Source organism: Triturus cristatus, chromosome 10 (genome assembly GCF_964204655.1).
Source record: "Triturus cristatus chromosome 10, aTriCri1.1, whole genome shotgun sequence".
Classification (NCBI taxonomy): Eukaryota; Metazoa; Chordata; class Amphibia; order Caudata; family Salamandridae; genus Triturus; species Triturus cristatus.
This window is the reverse complement of record NC_140593.1, coordinates 407,750,906-407,770,699: the sequence shown is the minus strand read 5'-3', so window position 1 is coordinate 407,770,699 and position 19,794 is coordinate 407,750,906.

The window sequence follows — 19,794 nt, the reverse complement described above, 5'->3', positions numbered from 1 at the left end:
TCAAGTTCCATCACCACGGGGGTTCAGGAAGTGAAGTACATACTTTATTGACAAGAAGTAACTTTTATAGTACATACATTATAATGAAGTGAATACAGTAGGCGTAACAATTGATAAGGACATTGACGTTTGGTCTGCGTAACCGAAAAATGGGTGTAATAATGAGTAAAAAGGAACATGATTGGTTATGATGTAATACATAGGTGGATCTATAAGATAATACTTGGCATAGATGCGCGCGCAGCAGTATGACGTGTAATTGACGTGTAACTAGGGGGTGACGGGGACTTGACATTTAGCTCTATATGTGGAGACGAGAAGTCTGGGGGGTCAAGTCAACCTAATCCCAAATCATATCTAACATCCTATGTTTAAAGAACTATGTTATCCATAAAAGAGGGACTCTCGGACAGAATCTATTCTATACTGACTGTGCGTGCGTGTACAAGCGTCTAAGTGTCTACACTGAATGCGAGGGGGTAGGAATATTCCATGGTAACAGGGCTATGAATTACTTGCATGAGGACAGAGAAGATGGGCCTTTTTGCTTGGAAACTGGAAGAATGTTTACTTAAACTACTAGGCAGGAATGCATCGGCTGAGGGGGAGGCAGATAATTCGAAGGTGAAATACAGTTCTTGGCAGAGAGTAGGCTGATGTCAGGCTTCGTGAGCCGCGCAGAGAATGAGAAAAAGTTCATGGTCACAGATGCAGGCTCAGACTGGAGCTTTCAGAGGCAGAAGGCAAGAAGAGTTTTGATGACAGAATCAGGGCCTACTTGCCTGGACTGTAAAATGGCATAAGTGAACCATATAAAGCCGGTGGCCTTTTGTACTTAGGAATGGAATATCCGGCCTATTCATGGTGGATCTGACAGAGGACATGTTGACGGTGGACGCACATGTATTTGCGTCTTCATAACTGGAACTGGAGGGAACATACATGTACTTGTAACATGTACATAGAACCGTTGGGGTCCAAGATAGGGGACATAACTGACCAGAAAAATCCATATTTCCACAAATTCACATTAGAGAGAGTAAGGTGAAATTTAAGCTCAAGAACCAGGAACCTAAACATACTCCTAAAGTAATCATCCTTTCTAACACAAAAAGAAAAAACGTGACTACATATAAATTTACACCACTGAATCTGAGACCAGACTGCAAATGAGGAAATTTTTCCAATAACACCAACCCACACCCTTAACCGATCCCCTACACCCCTGTGACCTAACCTCACCCCCCCCCCGCCCCCTGAGGAACCCTTGTAAGGACCAACCGGAAACCGGTTTGTGGTACCCCTTACCCAACCCCACCCCCCGGAGTGAGTGCACAAACAACAAAACGTGGTTCCATACGTGCGAATTGTGCTATATCTTTAATAGAGAAGAAACTTTATTTTTTTTTTCTTTCTTTTTTTTTTCTCTCTTTTTTTATTTTTTTTATTTATTATTTATTTATTTATTTTTTTCCTCCCCCCTCCATAAGTTTAAACCCTTTATTTACCCGCTCTTTTTTTTTTTTAATTTATCTCTTCTTCTCTCATTCCTTCCCTCTCCCTTTTTCTTTTCTCTCTCACCTCCCTTTTATTTATTATTTATTTATTTTTATTTTTTATTTAACCTTCCATTTATCTCTTTTTATTGTTTTCCTGGTAGTGGGTTATATTATATTACGAATCAGAAGGAGATCAACTATAGATATGTGCTCAGGAAGGGCCACCCGTTGCGCCCCTGTCACTTTGGAGGGTAGATAACAATTCATCAGCAGCCTGCGCAGTGCGGATATTGTACATTTTGTTATTCAACATGACCTTCAATATCGCAGGAAAACTTAGCTGAACGGTGGCACCATGTTTCCGAAATGCATCCATCCTTTTGCCCAACTCCCACTGCTTTTCAAGTGTCACTCTAGATAAGTCAGATCGTACCTGAAATGTGAAACCTTTATAGACCAGGGACTTCAGCTTTAAAGCTGCACTAAGAATCTGCTCCTTTATAGTGTATGTGTGGAAATTCACAAGGATCCGCCTCGGTTTTGATCTTTGGGCATTTCGTCTAAAAGGATCCCTATGGACCCGTTGAATATCATTAGCTATTTCTTCTTCAGATAGCCCCAGCGATAAAGAAGAAACTAACAGGGGAACAATGAAACCTTTGACGTCAGAACCTTCAATTCCCTCAGGAATATTCAAAAGCCGGATGTTGTTACGCCTGGCATGGTTTTCCAAAGTCTCCATCCTCTCAGCAATTGAAACGTCTTCCTTCTTGAGACTCACTATCTCATCCCTCGCAATATCTAGATTCAAAGATAAGCCGCCAACCGCTTCTTCTAGCGCAATAGTTCTCGTGGTGAGCCCATCAACTTTACTAGCCAATGCCTCACAATAGCTTTTGATCTCTCTCTGAATTGCAGCTGATTCTTCAGAGCCACGTTTAATATCAGCTGAGAGAGACCGAAACATTTGCTCCAGAGAGGGAGCAGGTAAAAAAGGTAGAGATGAGGCAAGGACAACTGGGGACTCTTGAGGTGGTCCGGCTCCCAAAACATGCGAGGCCTGTTGATGGCTGCCAATCAGTGTTACTTCTACCCCCCCCCCCCCCGAGTCGGGCTCTGCACCTGAGCCGATAGAACTGTATGTGTTTGATGCGGGGGCTTCCCATCACCCACTACTCCAGGGGGTACTTGAAGATCACCGCCTGACCCCCCGTGCTCTAACAATAAGGGGGGGACGGGAACTAAAACAGATCCAATGTTACCAGATGAGGTGACACAGGATAATGGGGGGGCTTCCAAGCAAGTCGAGTCAACAGACAAAATCTGCGATTCAGAGATGGAGGACCTCATAAGCTCAGGGGAAAGTGTAGGGGCATGTGTATGGGCATGTACAGGGACAGAGGGCAAGGGACCAGGGCAGGGAGTATAGACCAAATCACCCATTATAGGCTGCGGAGAGGAAAATTGCAGGAGAATCGGAGGAGAGACGGGGGTAAAATTTGTCTGGTTATTAGGGGGCGGAGAGGAAAGGTCGGAGACTGAAACGGGAATAGGCTCTAGTGACGGTGACGGTGCTGAAGAATAATCTTGACTACCCACATGGATGTCCTCACCTTCAGGTTGGAGGGTAGTGGCAAATAGTATATCAGGGCTTTTCCCAATGTTAAGCAGTTGGGGGACCGCTTTGAAGTAAGAGCGCAATGAGGGTGTAATCTTTGAATTCGAATCTAGAACAGACTTTCCTGACTTTCCTGACCTTACAACCCTATCAGCCTTATAAGCTCTCTTACTCTTACCCTTCACCTCATTCGCTAGGAAAGAAGAAGCTTTAACTGTGTATTGTGACCTTAGTGGCAAGTTTTTAGTAGACTGATAAGACTTTGGGGTCTTTTGTATCTTCACACCCCTACTAGCCACGTTGCTTTCAGAAGGCGGGTGGCCCTTTGCACACTTGTCCTCCCAACCTTCCTTTCCTTGACACTTATTCCCGCCTGTACGACTGCTCTCCGAAGACAAAACCTCCAAGGCTCCAGGCTGACACCCCGGCAGACCACCCAACTCCTCTCCCTCAGGCAATTTGTTCAAGCCTCCCCCCGACTTGCACCCCTTCACCTGAGGTCTTCGCTTCTCTAATGCGGATTTTGATCTCGTAGCAACTCCCGAAGCCGATGAGCTGACTTCGCCGTCAGGCGCCGTCTCCACTGATGCTGTGAGTGCTTCGGGAGCCGCCACCTCGGCGCTGGAGAGAATCAAACCACCACTGAAACCGGACGGAGAAGCTAACGGCAACTGATTTCGCCTTCCCCGCCACTGACTTCGCTTTCCACGCCGTAGCTCCAGAGCCGCTTCACTCCAGCGCCGGACTCCAGGCGCAATGTTCCGCCTCTGCCAACTCGAAAACGCCAGCACAGATTCCTCGGATTCCTCGGCGCCCACAAGCAGCAGACACATGGAGGAAAAAAAAAGAGCGTGACTAGAAGAGAATCAGGTAGAACTATTCTTTCCACACAGTTTAGCACGGAGGAACCGTAAAAAAAACGCCGATGCAACATTCCTCACTCCGGAGGTTTAGAGGCGGAGTACCGCGGCAGCTAGCCTGCTGCCGCCATGTTCCTCCCAAGGTGGGATAATTTGGTAGCCCACCCGGAAGAACTATACAATCTATATTTAGGGATAGTTCCCGTATTTGATGAGGTAAGCGCCTTTATTGCTCAACCTTGCCCCACTGACTACCACCTTAAACTCCAGGTACTCCATGTTGCCCTAGTAAGTACCCTGGCTGAAGTGTTGAACCCTCCGGTACCTAGACGGACCAAGAGGGCTTATCCATCCTCCTGGTACAATGCCTCCTGCAGAAAGTCTAAATCAAAGCTTATACAGGCACTCAAGCAGAACAATAATAAACTCTTAATAAAAGAAAGGAGAGTTGAATATAGACGACTACTTGAGCGTGCAAAGACTGAGTGGGGCCATGATAAATGGACAAACTTGACAGTTGCCCTCGCAACTAGAAAACACCGGGAATTTTGGTCCATTGTCAACACTGGCTCTGGGGAGCCGGTGTCGGCAATCGAACTTAATATAGCAGCGGAGGTTTGGGAGGAGCATTTCCGGAGCCTGTACAGCTCAGTTGAGGGCTTTGAATCTGGGGGGACTGATAGGAACATGTTTATATCCACCTCATCCGAGGTGATGTTCGAATTTACGCTAGAAGAGGTCCATGAAGCAATTGGTAAAGTTATACCTGGTAAAGCTCCGGGATTGGACAAACTCCCGGATGACCTCTTGAGACACGAACCAAGGATATGGGCCCCATATTTGTGCATCTTGTACAATGCCATCCTGAGAGGCATGGAGGTGCCCTGTACTTGGCTGGGCGCAGAGATAGTCCCTATATTTAAGAGGGGCTCTCCTCTGCTCCCAGCCAACTACAGACCCATCAGCCTTATAGATGTCCCGCAAAAGATCTTTGCGAGGTTAATTTTAAATCATCTGCAGGATTGGATTGATGAGCATTTGGTAATGAGCCCTTTCCAGGCGGGATTTAGGAAAAACACGTCCACCATGGATCAGATCTTCCGTCTATCTCTTTTATTCTGGAAGACGGTTACGCTGGAGGGCGGCAGCCTCTACATGGTGTTTGTGGACCTACGCGCCACCTTCGATCTGGTCCCACACCAGAAATTGTGGTCTGTGCTCTATGAGTTGGGTATACCGCATCATCTTTTGCACATTTTGATGAGGCTCCATGAAGCAAATTTTGCCCGGGTAAGGTGCGGGAAGGATGGAGCCTTGACAACACGATTCTCCGTTGACAGGGGGGTAAGGCAGGGGTGCGTTCTGGCACCGACCCTGTTCTGCCTCTATGTCAACGGAGTGATCACTCATTTGAATACGGTTCGAAACACTGATGCCCCAAAGCTGGCAGGAAATCGGGTGCCTGCAATTATGTTTGCAGACGACACCCTCCTGCTCTCAAAATCCCCAATGGGGATTCAACGCATACTGGACGGATTTGAGTCCTTTTGCCTTGAGCGGGGATTGGTGATCAATGCACTTAAAACTAAATTTATGATTTTCAATCCACCAGCGACTACTCGCCCCAGTCCAAAAATAGGTACTACAAGACTGGAGAGGGTCCAGATATTTGATTACTTAGGGGTAACCATCAGTGAGAGTATGACGTGGCCCCCCCAGCAAACCAAGTCCCAACTGAAATTGCCACAGCTGGCAGGGGGCATTCTAAAGCTTGCTAACAAGTCGACCATAAAGCCAATAGGACCACCATTAGAGATTTATAAAACACAAGCCAGGGGCGCGGTAATGTATGGGGGTGAACTATGGGGTCATGTTTGTAAGTCTGACATTAGCATGACTGAAAACAAATTCCTAAGAAAACTATTGGCCCTACCATCCAGCACTCCACTCCTCCCATTGAGGTTAGATCTGGGTATAAGACCGGTCGCCCATGAGCTTGGCGTCAAACCCCTAAGGTTTTGGCGTAGGCTCTGGGCAACTCCTGAGTTATTAAATTACAGGCTGGAATTGGCAGAAATACTATGTATGCCGAAGATATGGAAAATACCCTGGCTTATGTATGTCAAGAGCGAATGTGGTAGGTTGGGCAGACCTGCTTTATGGGACGACCCTTTGAATAGTTGTAACGCGATCTCTCGCAAACACCTCTCTAGATTGTTTTATGATAGTAAGTTGGATTCTCTCCTCCCTAATCAAGAGGTGGGCACTCTCACAGAATCTTTTTTAACGATTAAACATGTATATAATTTTGAACTTTTTTTAGATGATATCTACCCCATTTTAGCCAGGATACTGTATCTGCAATGGAGATATGGAACCCTACCGCTTAGAGCCTTTACGACTAGGTGGTCTACCTCTCCTCCAATGAATTGTCCCGGTTGCAATTGTGATAATGAAAATGAACTTCATGTTTTATTTTTTTTCCCGGCTTATAGCAAGCCTAGAAGGTATTGGCTCGTACCTTTGTGTAAAAATCTGGGGTTCGCTCATTGCATGTATGCATTCCGAATACTCAAATCAGATGTGACGAGATCTACTGTATTCGCTGTTTCAAAATTTGTGGCTGCTATGTGGTTTAAGCGACGAGTACTACTGAAAATTGCATAAATCGTTAAACTGGATGTACAGTTTCTTTTCCACCTTTTTAACTGTTTTTAATATTATAACTAGTTTTGGGGTTTATTTTATATATGTTCTCTTTTATGGCTATTATGCCGAAATAAAGATTTTACAGCAGCAGATTAGGTGCTTATCTAAGACTTCTGACAAGGAATTGTTCTTTGGACCTTAATCACTTAATATGCCACATGGATGACTCAGGATTAATTGACAGTTGGACCTTTTCTTTTTAATGGACTTTAAATAGGACTGCCTGATGCACTACATCTATGATGGTGCTTGGGATTTCTTATAAGGAAATGAAGCACGGCCTTTACTAGGGTCATTTGGCTGGTAAGTTAAATATGTAGTAACTCTCTATTTCTGACAGGAAATTAATTTAATTATTGTTTGGACCCTGCAAAATAATATTCAATATATTTCGAATAAAAATATAGATATAGTTTTCTTCTAAAGAATTAATTTGAATTAAAATTTAATTTTCCTAAGTTTAAATAAAAAAAAAGACATTTCCATCTAAAGAATTTTTGAATGTGCATTAATAATGATTAAAAGTGATGCCTAGAATTAATTTAAATTAGTTCAATTATTGTTAATACCATTTATTATTACATTATTTTTACACTCAACATGGGCATTCAAATATGTTATCATGATCAAATATAGAATATCTTCATATATATTTTTTAACATTAATGTATATTTAGTTATATTTTTCAACCAAATTCCTCCACCTGCCTCAATTCCCCCCTTAGGTGGAGGTGTTGAGGCGGGGTTCCAGAACTACTAGTGCCTGAGTGACCACTAGTTCTCTCAGGACCTCCTTGTCAGGCAGCCATGGAAGAGCTGATGTCCTCCAGGATGTCAATTTCTCTTTCCGGCTGTTTTCTAACACCCTGAATGGCATTCAACAATCATGCCTTCTGAACAGCAGAGAGGGTTTTAAGAATCACCATTGCCTCCTCTGACACCAGTTCTGGTAGGGTGGGAGCAGGAGGAGAGGTGTATGGCACAAAGTGGAACACCATCTATTTTGTTTGTTTGAACTCACCTATTCTCCAGTGATTATCTCGACCACAGTACACAGAAAAAAGGTTTTTACTTCTCAAGAGATCATGATGTGGATACTCTGACCTAATTATGATGTCGGAAGGACTTGAGCCCGCCCAACACCGTTCTGGTGTGGGAATGACCGACCATAGCGCGGCTCTTCCGAACACTGTATTACAATGCAACCGCACCTGGTACGGTCACAAACTCCCATTTCTCTATTGGAGCTTATGCTGCAGGCGGTTTCCGCCCGCAGGACAAGCTCCCATAGAGAAATGGGAGTTTTTTTAAACCTGCTCACGGTGCCTGCCACATGGTGAAGGGATTTACAGGGGGCACCTATGCCCCCTCAGCCCCCAACCGGACTTACCATGTCATTAAGCCCGACATGGAAAGCCTGTCTGAAACTGACATCGTAATCCTCATGGCCAAAATGCCATCCATAGGGATTATGTTGTGGTTTCTGGCTGGCCGACGGGCTCAAGGGCCCATCGGAAGCCAGCTGGAATATTCAGCCGGTTTGACTTCCAAACGCGTACATTGTAATTAGTACTGACCCAGAATAAATTTGTGAGAGCTCTGACTGGACTACCACAAAGCACCCCATTAACACCCTTGCTATCTGACTTGGGTTGCTATTTGCTGGTGGAGGAAGTACGATTCAGACAGTATTACATATCTTATTTGTTTGTCCAGTATATAAAATCCCCTGTAAAAAATGGTTACAACCAATCTGCTCTAATATAGGCACACGGTCGAGCACTACAGCTTTGCGCATCCTTATGACCAACAACAACGAGCCATATGTAATAGCTATTGCTGAATTTTTAAGTTGGCCTTGGAGAATTTGCACAATTTTTTCCAAAAAGTAGACGACCGGGCCCACAGGTAATACTGAGGAAGACTCAACACCTGGTAAGGATTTAGCACGATCAAGCCCATGGGAGATATCCTGGAAGCATCAAAGAGTTTGAGAAATGATAAAAAAGAAACAAAAGATTTTTTTTTTCTTTTTTTTAAGAGCTTTATCAGTTTAATGGTTAATGTTAATGCTTTTTATTAATGAATTGTACATTTTATTGTCCATTGTAAATTTCAATAGTGTTGTCAATTTATGAATTGTTATTTCACTTACTGGGAATGTTGATGACAAAAATTGTTTTTAATTTTTGGTATCATTGGAAATTTTTATGGCAGCTGGCTTTTATGATTGATTTATTCGAAATAAAGCTTGAATTGAATTGGAAAAACAAAAAAATGAAAAAAATTAGGTGGTCGGAAGTCAGACCAGGGATGTCAGTCGGAAAGCGTCTGATCTTTGGTCGGAGGCTTTCCGACCGATATCCTAATGAGGCCATCTGTATCCAGCACTTCATGTTAATCAGTACTTCGGTGCAGCAGTCTCATCATTCACTGTACTTCTTTCAAAGAATATAGAGGGCTTGATCCCAGCCTGTGCTACAATGGTGGTATACTTTTTGATGAAGACAGTAGCAATAGCCATTGCCTTGGCACTTACAATTATTTCAGGAGCCATGATAAATTGAGCAAATACTCATTTAGAATTAAGGAAATTCAGGATCAGGAAAGGATCTCAATCATGGTCTAAAAGCTGATAGAAATAGGATTATAGAGAGTCTGTCAGACTCCGGCATTGCTGATGATATGCATAACATAGCATGATAGAGACATCTTTCAGAATAATTCATAAATGTGGTTCCATAAACAATAACCACCTGTTGCATCTAGCAGGTCTAACTTTCACTAACTTCGTCACCTACCACAGCCACCAAGATGTGCATGGTGATGCCAGCCTTATGGACACATAATAGGAAAGCACCATACTCAAACTCTGTTGCTACCCCAAAGACCACACCGCCATCTAGAAACACAGCAGGCACCATGGACAACTGTGGAAAAAATGATGGAAATATATGTGGTCTCCAGGGCCCCTATCACTCAAAAAAAAAAAGAAAATCTGTACAATTGCATAAAATTCAAGGGAAATAGCTGTAGCCATCCCAGGGATCCTTTCACTTGAGTGGCCCCAGGGGGACACACTGGAAAAATAGCAGACGATTTGTGAAAACAATCTGTGACAACCCCATAGTCTCTACAATGCTCAGGATCCCAGAGAATCCCCAGAAAATGGTAGAAACCCTGATAAAAAAAATCAGTGTTCACATTATGGCCCATACTGCCCTCCGGACCATACTAGTTACATAGCAGAAAAATCAAGGAAAAGAAGAGGATGACATACCCTAAGCTACATAGAACAAGTGCATCACATTTCAGCCTGGCCTTGAAAACATATGGCAAAAAATATAGAACAGCTATTAATGAAAGGCCATGCACTATGATTACAGGCATTTTCCATGAAATCAACAACAAAACAACCCAATATTAATTTGACAGCATGTTCACGTACACCAAAAGAGAAGGAAAGAGAAAAAGCCACATTTCATGGCCATACAACAATAAATGGACGGTCATGCACGATGATTATAGGCATTTTCCATGACAAGAATAACAAAACAACCCAACAATAATTTGACATCTCCACATATTCACATATACAGAAAGAGAGGGAGGGAGAGAGTGAGAAAGAGAGAGAGAGAGGAGGAGGAGAGAGAGAGAGAGAGAGAGAGAGAGAGGGAGAGAGAGAGAGTGGGCCTAATTTCTTATTTGAGAACATGTGAGTGAGTATTTTATTGTTTGATTATTTAAAATCATACAATATTATAAATGTACAATAATTTGTGTTATAGCGATACCTTTAGTGATCAAAATCTAACTTTAGGACAAAAATTATACATTATAAAATTAATCAAAATCATCCATATTATAAAATGTAGCGACAATTAATAACTAAAACCTCGTAATACAGATTAATTATTAATTGATAACCTAGGTTATCTTTTCTGATCAGTTTTATGGATCTATTTGAGAACATGCATTTGGGGCCAGCCACAGGTCACGGCTTTAGGCTCCAATTCCAGAATCCCTAAAACAGAAAGCATACATAGCAGCATAGCTAGAGAATGAGAGAAAACTATGTGAGAAGCACTAGTTCTCCAACATCACCCAAGACTCATAACACCCACTGCAGAATAGGCACAAAAGTCTACAAAAATCGAAGGCCAGCACACAGATATAAACAAAAAAAACAATTGAAAAAAAATGTTGAACATTGTTCCCAAAAATATAAGATGTGCACTAAGAATAAAAATATAGTACAAAGGCTTATGCACTTTAAATTTATAACATTTTCTAACTTAGCCCGAACATGGCATGCACCTTCCCTAGCAGCAAACATGAATTAAAATAAGCAAAAAAAATAAAAGATTAATTTGTGCTTCTTATGTCCCAAATATAAGCCAGAAATATCTTACACATAAACAATAAGTTACATGATGTTCCCAAAAATGCAATGGATATTTCAGACTAGCAATGGTCTGATACTTTCATTACAATATCCAAATCAAAATTACAAGGCAGTGACCAAACAAGGAGGAGTCAGAGGAACAGCAAAATGTACTGTTGGATGTGCTGTGCACACAGTGATTTTAAAAGATCAAATGTTACTCACGTAAATCAAGAGTCTTGGCATGTGTGATCTATATAACCCTTATTACTGATGGACAGCTAACTAAATCAAAATTGGTATACACACTAGCACTAACCAGAATCTTTTAGTGCTTCAAACGATGTAACAAACTCACTGCAAATTCAAAACAAGACTCTTCTAGAGTACCTACTAATTTGATAACTGAAATGGTACATGGGTTTATGTCAGCATCGGAAGCAACTTTTTCTGGAATATTCCTTACAGTATCATGTGGGTATATATCCAAAAGACATCTGTTAACCTTAAGACTGCTCACACCCTGGAATTTCGCTAATTGCAACCAGTGATAAGTTTCTTGACTAGCCTCTAGACTTTATCAGTATTTGTTAAGCAATATATCTACACCCAAACTTTCAGCCTGACCTCCTAAACTATTCCTACCCCTGGATATATTCTGTCATTCAAGTTGCCACATCTGCAGGTCCAGTAGACACTGATCTAGCTTTTCAATGTTCATAGGAGATGTGCTTATCTACAGTTACTGGTTCTGCATCACAATCGTCAATGTGTCAAGGAGAAGACACTGTGAAGGTCTGTTAAGTTTTCTGCTTAATTGCCCTAGTTAGGGGTCACTCTGGTCAGTAGCCACTGTGCCGCCCTGCACTTAATAATATGCATGTATGGTGTCAATTATCTCCCTAAGAAGGTCCCAGTTAGGTAGAAGAAAACCTGCTTGGCGGTCATGTAGTTCTTGATAAAAAGATAATGCACCAATTGCTCATCATTGCCTTTTTATGTACTATTCAAACATGAATTAACATCATACATGAAGACTTAACTCCATCTTGAATTGGGAACTTCAGGCAGTAGACTCTGGAAAGACCACTGTTTTTGATAGACCAATCCATGAGGCTTAGTCACGCCCCTTTCTTTGAACACATGGCTCCGACTAGGCATGGAAAGAAGTACCCCAAGTTTGAAATCTCCCCTCTGTTTCACATCTCTCCACTTCAACTGCTGAAAGTTGTGAGCACCCCTCCGGGCGACTGCAACCACAAAAACACTGGCATGTTTCAGGCAGTAAAGACATCCAGCAGAACGCCAAGAGTGGAATTCAGAGACATGCCACCTAACTGTATAGTTAGCAACCCATCTTTTCAACATATGCTGCCTCGGGCAAGCTCCTGGTGTGGATATAACACAATTCGATGTAATAACACAACTTCGTTCAAATTAAACAATAGCAAGATACAATTCCCATTCAAATCAAAACTACTCCATCCATGCACAAATAATGATCTGAAATGCATTCTATAAGTGTAGGCCTGTTCAGTATAAGATTGCTGAACACATTACTTCAACACAACTTCGAACTGCTAGATTCTCTTGCACCTTACCTTTGATGATGATATCCTAGTAGCAGATACAATCTCCTCCACAAAGATATTCTGGCCAAAAAGGTGAGGGCTTTCAAAATCTTGCACAAAAACACCTAGACCTGTGTCATTGCACACTTTCACTCATTCACTTCCTTTTAACGGCTATCAATATTAGGCCTGGGCGGTGAACTTCACTCCGTTTGCGGAGTTTACAGAGTTTTCTGCACTACACACTCTGTGGAACTCGCGATGTGCAGCTGTGTTTTTTCCCTGCTCGCGAGCGGTAAGTTCACGATTGCGAACAGTAAGTTTGAGAGTGCGAGCTGCTGCTCGGGTAGAATTTCTACCCGAGCTGCAGGAATACCAGCACAAACTGCAGTTCGCACTACGCTCCGCCACTCGTGGAACTTGGCTGAGTTTTTTTGTAACTTTGCGGAGTTCTGCATAGCAAAACTCTGTGAACTACGCCCAGGCCTAAATATCCATCAAATAAAAACAAAATAAAACTGTGTGCTTCAACATTAGCTGCTGCCCTTGGGTACAACCTTGTCCCAGATCACTTCAACAAATGAAGATTCACAACTAAATTATCATTTTCCTAGGTGATTTCAGCATACCCAGAACATAAAATAGAATCTCCCAACAAAACTGAAAGATATCTGTTCTCAACACAATCTTTTCCAACTCAGCTTCCTTCCTACAGACAAAAATGCTATCTTAGGCATTTAATGTACCCTCCCACCTCATCACCACACAAGCATTTTGAACTTCACTGGACAGATTATCTTGTAACACCTTTCAACATACAGCTAGATACCCAGGAGAAATGTCAATCTAAGTCCCACAAGATCCTAAGATCACTGAAACAAGAGCTCTACAACAATTATCTCGTGAATTTCACTTTACAACTGCAATCACAAACATCCTCCAACTCCAATAAAACCTCACTAATTGTTACAATAACACAAACCTAAATATCATGAACACCCTTGCTCCTATTACACAGAAATCCATCAAGGTTCAACGCCTCCAACACACTATAGAGACAATAACTAAAAAACAGCAAAAGGGCAATGAGAAAAACAGAACAAATTGAGAAAAGTCTCAACAAGCATTCCAAGATTTAAAAAAAGTAAAAACAATAAAGACCTAATACTATTCCCTAAAGCATATTAAACAGATTAGTCAAGCCATGAACAGCCACAATATTTCTGAAGTTCCAGTTCACTGCAAACAACAATGCTACATTTTCACCAGAGAAAATACAAAAATCAAGAAAAGCTCAATATTGCATTTTAATTATTATCCCCTATTTGCATGCTGAAAATAACCTTGCAGAAATGGCCTCCTTTATAAATACTAGATGCAGAAGAATTACACCAAACAATAATCTCCATCAATCCCTCATCATGCACTGATAAACCAATACGTGCAACACTAATGGAATCCTGTGCCCACTAAATCACCAACTCCTCACTCAAAGAAGGCTTCTTCCCTTTCTCACTAATATTGTTCAGATCTACCAGCTGGTTCTTTCAAGACACTCCTGCTTTCCATTGAGTTCCTCTCTCCAGTCTTTCCCCCATACTTCCTCAATGTTGTCTTTGCCAGAGATCAATTTGATGGTCTCTTTCCAGTTAGAAAGGAGGAATTGAGATTGACTGTTATCATGTTGCTTATCATGAGGTTCCTAACAGTTCACCAGGTGAAAACGTTTGACTAATAAACACAGACATCATAATCAATCTTGGCTCTATATGCACAATCACACAATACATTGCTTCCACCCCGCCATTCACAGTTTTGTCATCAATGATATTGTTTCAGATGTCGTCCGTGACATTATCAATTATGTCATAATATATTTCATGACTGATTTAATATGTGAGGCCATAAGCAGTGCATGGTGAAAGAGTGAGTTATAGTTAAATCAGTTAAATATAACTAGAGAATTTCAGTGTTTAGTTTAGTATAAAATATTACATTTAAACTCACATTGTCACCTAACTATAAAGTTACTTTAAGCTTTGCTTTTTTTCAGTGAATTTCTATTTTTTTTATATAAAGTAATATTCTATTGCCATAATTGTAAAGACGGTCCGACCACAGTTATGTTGGTTGAATGTATTTATTGTAGAGTTCACACCAACACATCAAGAGAGGAAGACGCATAGGAGAAAAGGAAGACAGCTGCACTAAGCTGACTCCTCAGAATGACAGTTGCATCACAATGTCAACAAGCAGAAGGAGGACGGTGTCCAAGAGGGACAAATGAGCGCATGTCTGTAACAAGCAAAACCAAGTCGTAACACATCTTCTCCCTTGTGAAAACACAAGGGGAACTAATATAAATTACCACAACAAATGTATAGCTAACAAATATGTAAATAGAAAGCTCTATACATCTAAGTAAAACCACAGGATAACAAGCCAAACATTAGAATAAATATGCCCAGAAAGAGGGGAACAAAAAATTAACAGAGAAATATGCATATGAAAGAAAGATACAAAAGATGTTAAAAACACAACTTAAACATAGGCGATCCGAGCGGAAGCTAATTCTTTAAAACAAGCTAAACAATTGCAGATAAAAGACAATTATTCCTACACAAAATCTCTTAACCGACTGTGTTTGACAATGGTAAGGCCAGCCCTGCTAATTACATTGTCCAAAGAGTTGTCACCATTAATGTTGTTATTGCTACTGATTTGTGAGTCTGCTGTTCCACTCTGTTGAGTAGGACTGCCCCCACTTCTGCTAACTCCAACATCCACATTGCTCAGACCATCGCTTTTGTCACTCACACCATCTTGGCTTTGGTTTATATTTTGGTCACTGGAACTGCCCTGGTTCTGGATCACCACAGGGTCCTCGGAGCTCTCAGCACCATTATCAAGACCCCCTACAAAAACCCTTGGATCCTCCCAAACATTGGGTTTCTTTATCATCTTGCAACCATTCAACCTTTGTTCATTTCCATGCACCACATTCTTGCTTTGATAACTGTGGATATTCCTGCCTTCGTTTCCCTTCATATTCCTACACACAGAGAGTGCGGACAAATGCCAGCCCTTCCCATCGCTTAACAGAACTGAATTTCAATAGACTTTCTCAACAATCAACCGAAAATGAAGCACTCCTTTTAACACTTACCCTTTCGCCAATCCTGATTCTCACCTCTTTATATTTATGCTTTAAATCGTATAATCTCTTGCACTTGTTCTGGCCTGTACTAAATTCTCTTTCACATCTTCGGCAGACCATTCTGCCCTTTTAGCAGCCTTCAAATATCCTATGTTATCTTTAGACATTTGGTTCTTCCCCTCATTATCTAAAACGAACTGGACCCAGTAGTGCCATTCGAGGTAATCCTACATGCCCACACCGTCTTGTGTAATTCACTTTTCCATACTAATTTGTCTGGTGGAAAGCTGTACACTGCCTTTTATAACACAGTTAAATGGTTCAACTGCACCAATACCGGCAGGGTGGCAAACCAATGTAGTCTTGTGTGTAGTATCATTTCTTTCCATGAAACTTTTGAAGTTTTCTGACAAGAACTGAGGTCCATTGTCACTGAGAATACATTTGGGTAACCCTTACCAGGAGAATACTTTGTCCATAAATTTGATGATGCTACAAGAGTCAAGTCTGTGAAGTATTTCAACTTCAGGCCACTTGGAAAAGTCGTCAATCAGAACAACGCTATAGACTTGTCCATCTCGCTTTCGTATAGGCCCCATTAAGTCAATGCCCACTTTCTACCAAGGCTTACTGAGACTGTACAAGGGATGTAATGGGGGTCTGAGAGTTAGTTGTGTCTTATCCAAATGTTCACACTTTATACAACATCTAACCATCCTCTCTATGTCTTTGTCACACCCATGCCACCATTACCGATTTTTGACCCTGTTCTTTGTCTTACTGATATCCAAATGCCCTTCAAGGTAAATTTCCAGAATGTTCTTTTTCGCAGTAGTAGGGAGTTCCACTTTCCCAAGTCTTAAGATTAAAACACCTTTCAAGGGCAATTTGTGTCTGAGTTACCAAAATGTATGTAACTCTTTACTAACAGCTTTCTTCTCAGGCCAATCTGCCAACACCATACCACTCACAGATTTGAGTACTTCATCCGGTTCTAGAGCTCCTTTCCATTCAGCACTTGTATTACTGGGAAATTCTTCAGACATGTTAGCTACACAGAGTTCTTCACCTACATCCTCAGAGGTTTCACACATGGGTAAGGGCATGCGACTAAGGAAATCAACAACCACATTCTAAGAGTCTGGAACGTACTGTACATCGTAGCTGTAATCAAACAGTCTCACAGACATACGGGCCAACCTGTTTGATGCAGTATACAATCCTTTAGTTGTTAATACTTTAGTGAGACGTTTATGGTCACTGTGTAAAGTTACTTTCTTGCACCTATTAAACTGGCGAAAGTTTTCTAAGCTCCACACACAAGCGCGTGCTTCCCGCTCAATAACTGAGTATTTCTCCTCAGTGGGAATGAGTGACTGGGAAGCAAATGCAATGGTGTCTTCTGTGCTGAGTTTGTTCATTTGGGTAACAACACCTATGAACTTACCGCCGGCATCGGTCGTGACAATGTTAGCATAATCTGGGTCAAATCCTTGTAAAGGGGGTTATTACAAATGTCCTCCTTAAGGGCAATTAAGGTTTCTTGGCACTGATCTGACCACTCAAATGTGTTCCTCATTTTTAGTAGCTGGCATACTTCATATGTTTTGGCTGAAAAACCCTTCACAAATATAATTCAAACAAACCCAAAATCGCCCTATAATCATCTTTGTTCCTGGGTAATAGCGCTTCTCTAATGGCGTTCAACAATTCTTTTTTTGGCTTAATCCGTTCCCCAGTTATTTCATTACAGAGGTATGTAACTTGTTTCATTGCAAATCTGCACATGCTGAATTCTTCAGTCAAGCCTTTTCTTTCCAAAATGCCAAGTACCTGCTGCAATATTTAGTCATGCTGAATCTTGGTCTTACCCATTACCAGAATGTTATCTTAGAAGATGAGAATGTTCTTGACCCCTTTGAAAACCATGTGCATTAACCTTTTTAACATGGCCGCCGCTGAGGCAAGGCCAAAAGGTACCCTCTTGAAACTAAAGCACCCAAACTGGATAACAAAAGTGGTGAGACTCCTGCTCTCTGGGTGTAAAAATACCTGGTGATAAGCAGCCATAAGATCAATGGTGGAAAACCACTTTATATTTTTGGTGAGGGCTAACATCTTATTGATTCTGGGTAAGGGATACTGCTCCACCATACTATTTTGATTAAGGTAACGCAGGTCAATGCATGATCGTAACGTGTCATTTGTTTTTTTAGCTACGACTGAAGATGTCAGTTACTCAGAAGACTCCACTTCTTTTATTACTCCTGCTTTTAGTAATCCTTCTAACTGTATTCTCACTTCCTCTTTAAGTGAGAATGGTATATTCCTAACCTTGTGCATACAAGGTTTAGCAGTGGCCTTAAGTTTTATCCTATGTTGGACCCTTTAAGCTTCCTTAAGTTGCCCTAGAAAACATTGGGGAATCTCCTAGCCATCCGCAAACCCAGTTCTTCTTCAGTTTGTACAATCAACACAGGTTCTGGGCTATTGGGATTCAACTTTATCCCCAGGTTATCTTGATCATTCCACCCCAGAACAGAGGGACCCGTGGCAGAAACATACAATTTGCCCATTGTTTCCCTACTTTTAAATATAAACTTTGGCATCCTATAACTAATGAATTTCCTGTCCCACACATCTTTGCTCACTATAGTATATGATGAGCCAGAATTGGCCACGATGGAGCTGTCCACCCTACCAATAGACATCTCACAGGAGGTATTTCTCCCACTACTACCAGCTTCTGTTTCTATAGCCAGTACTTGCACATCATCTATATTAATAACACATATATTAGTATCGGAATTATCAGATGAACTTGAGTAGTCTTATTCATCCTGGTCCATCATTTTGACCATCCCCCAAACTTTCTCTGACAGACCTTCTGAAAGTGGCCTACAATGCCACAGTTAGAACATTTCTGAGAGCGTGCAGGACATTTCTTGCCATTAGCCAAATGGCTAGCGCTGCCTCTCCTATAACACTTCCTAGGATTCAAACTCTTCTGGTTACTCCGCCACTCAGTGTCTATTTTCTCTTTGTTCTTCTTCTTGAATGAAGCTTGTCCAGATGACTTGGAACTGCTTACTCTGGCTACCACTGCAGCCTCCTCATGTTTAACTTTGTTATTGGATAGCACAGCCTTAGCACACTTCTCTGTCAATTCCACTCTTTTGACTATGTCGATTACATCCTATAAAGGCTTTTGACCTTTAGACAACATGGAGTCTTGAATATTAGGATTGGCTGCACACATCACTATCTGGTCCCTTATTAACTCAACATGAACGTTACCAAAACGACATGTGAGAGCTAAATCTTTCAACGCAGATACATAATACTCAATAGATTTCTTCCTTCCTTCCTTCCTATGGAAGAATTTATAATTTTTAATGATCCACTGCAACACACACAGTGATATTTTAGTAGTTATCCAAATGTTCCAGAGCATTAGCATTTACATCTCCTTTACCCTCTGCACAATTTTTGTATTGATCATATTGTAGACTTTTAAACCACCAGCTCCTAGACAATACAATAGTATTTTCTTTTTCTTTTCAGGTGACAACTCCTCTTCGTCTTCGTCAAAAGTGGATATGAGGTTCGTGAAATGTTCACTCCATTCTTTCCCACTTCAAAACTGGTTCACCCACAGCTGGCAGAAAAGCTTGTGATAGGGATATATTGTATATATTTCCAGAATCCATGATGACCAGTGAATAAAGTGTCATAACTAAGCAAAGAACAGCATAGTGAGAAACCCCCAATATTCTTTGCAGTAGGATGTCCACGCAACTACAGAACTAGCATAGGCATGCAAAACGCACCAGAAAGGGCCTCAAATACTGACAGAATCGAGATAAGTGAAGGCAATCATCAAAGTCAGGCACATATGCTTACTGCAAGCTGAGATGAAATTCAGAAGAAAATAAAACAAAGAAAAAACATGAAAAAATCACCATGGGATGGAACAAACCCTAAAAACAAGTCGAT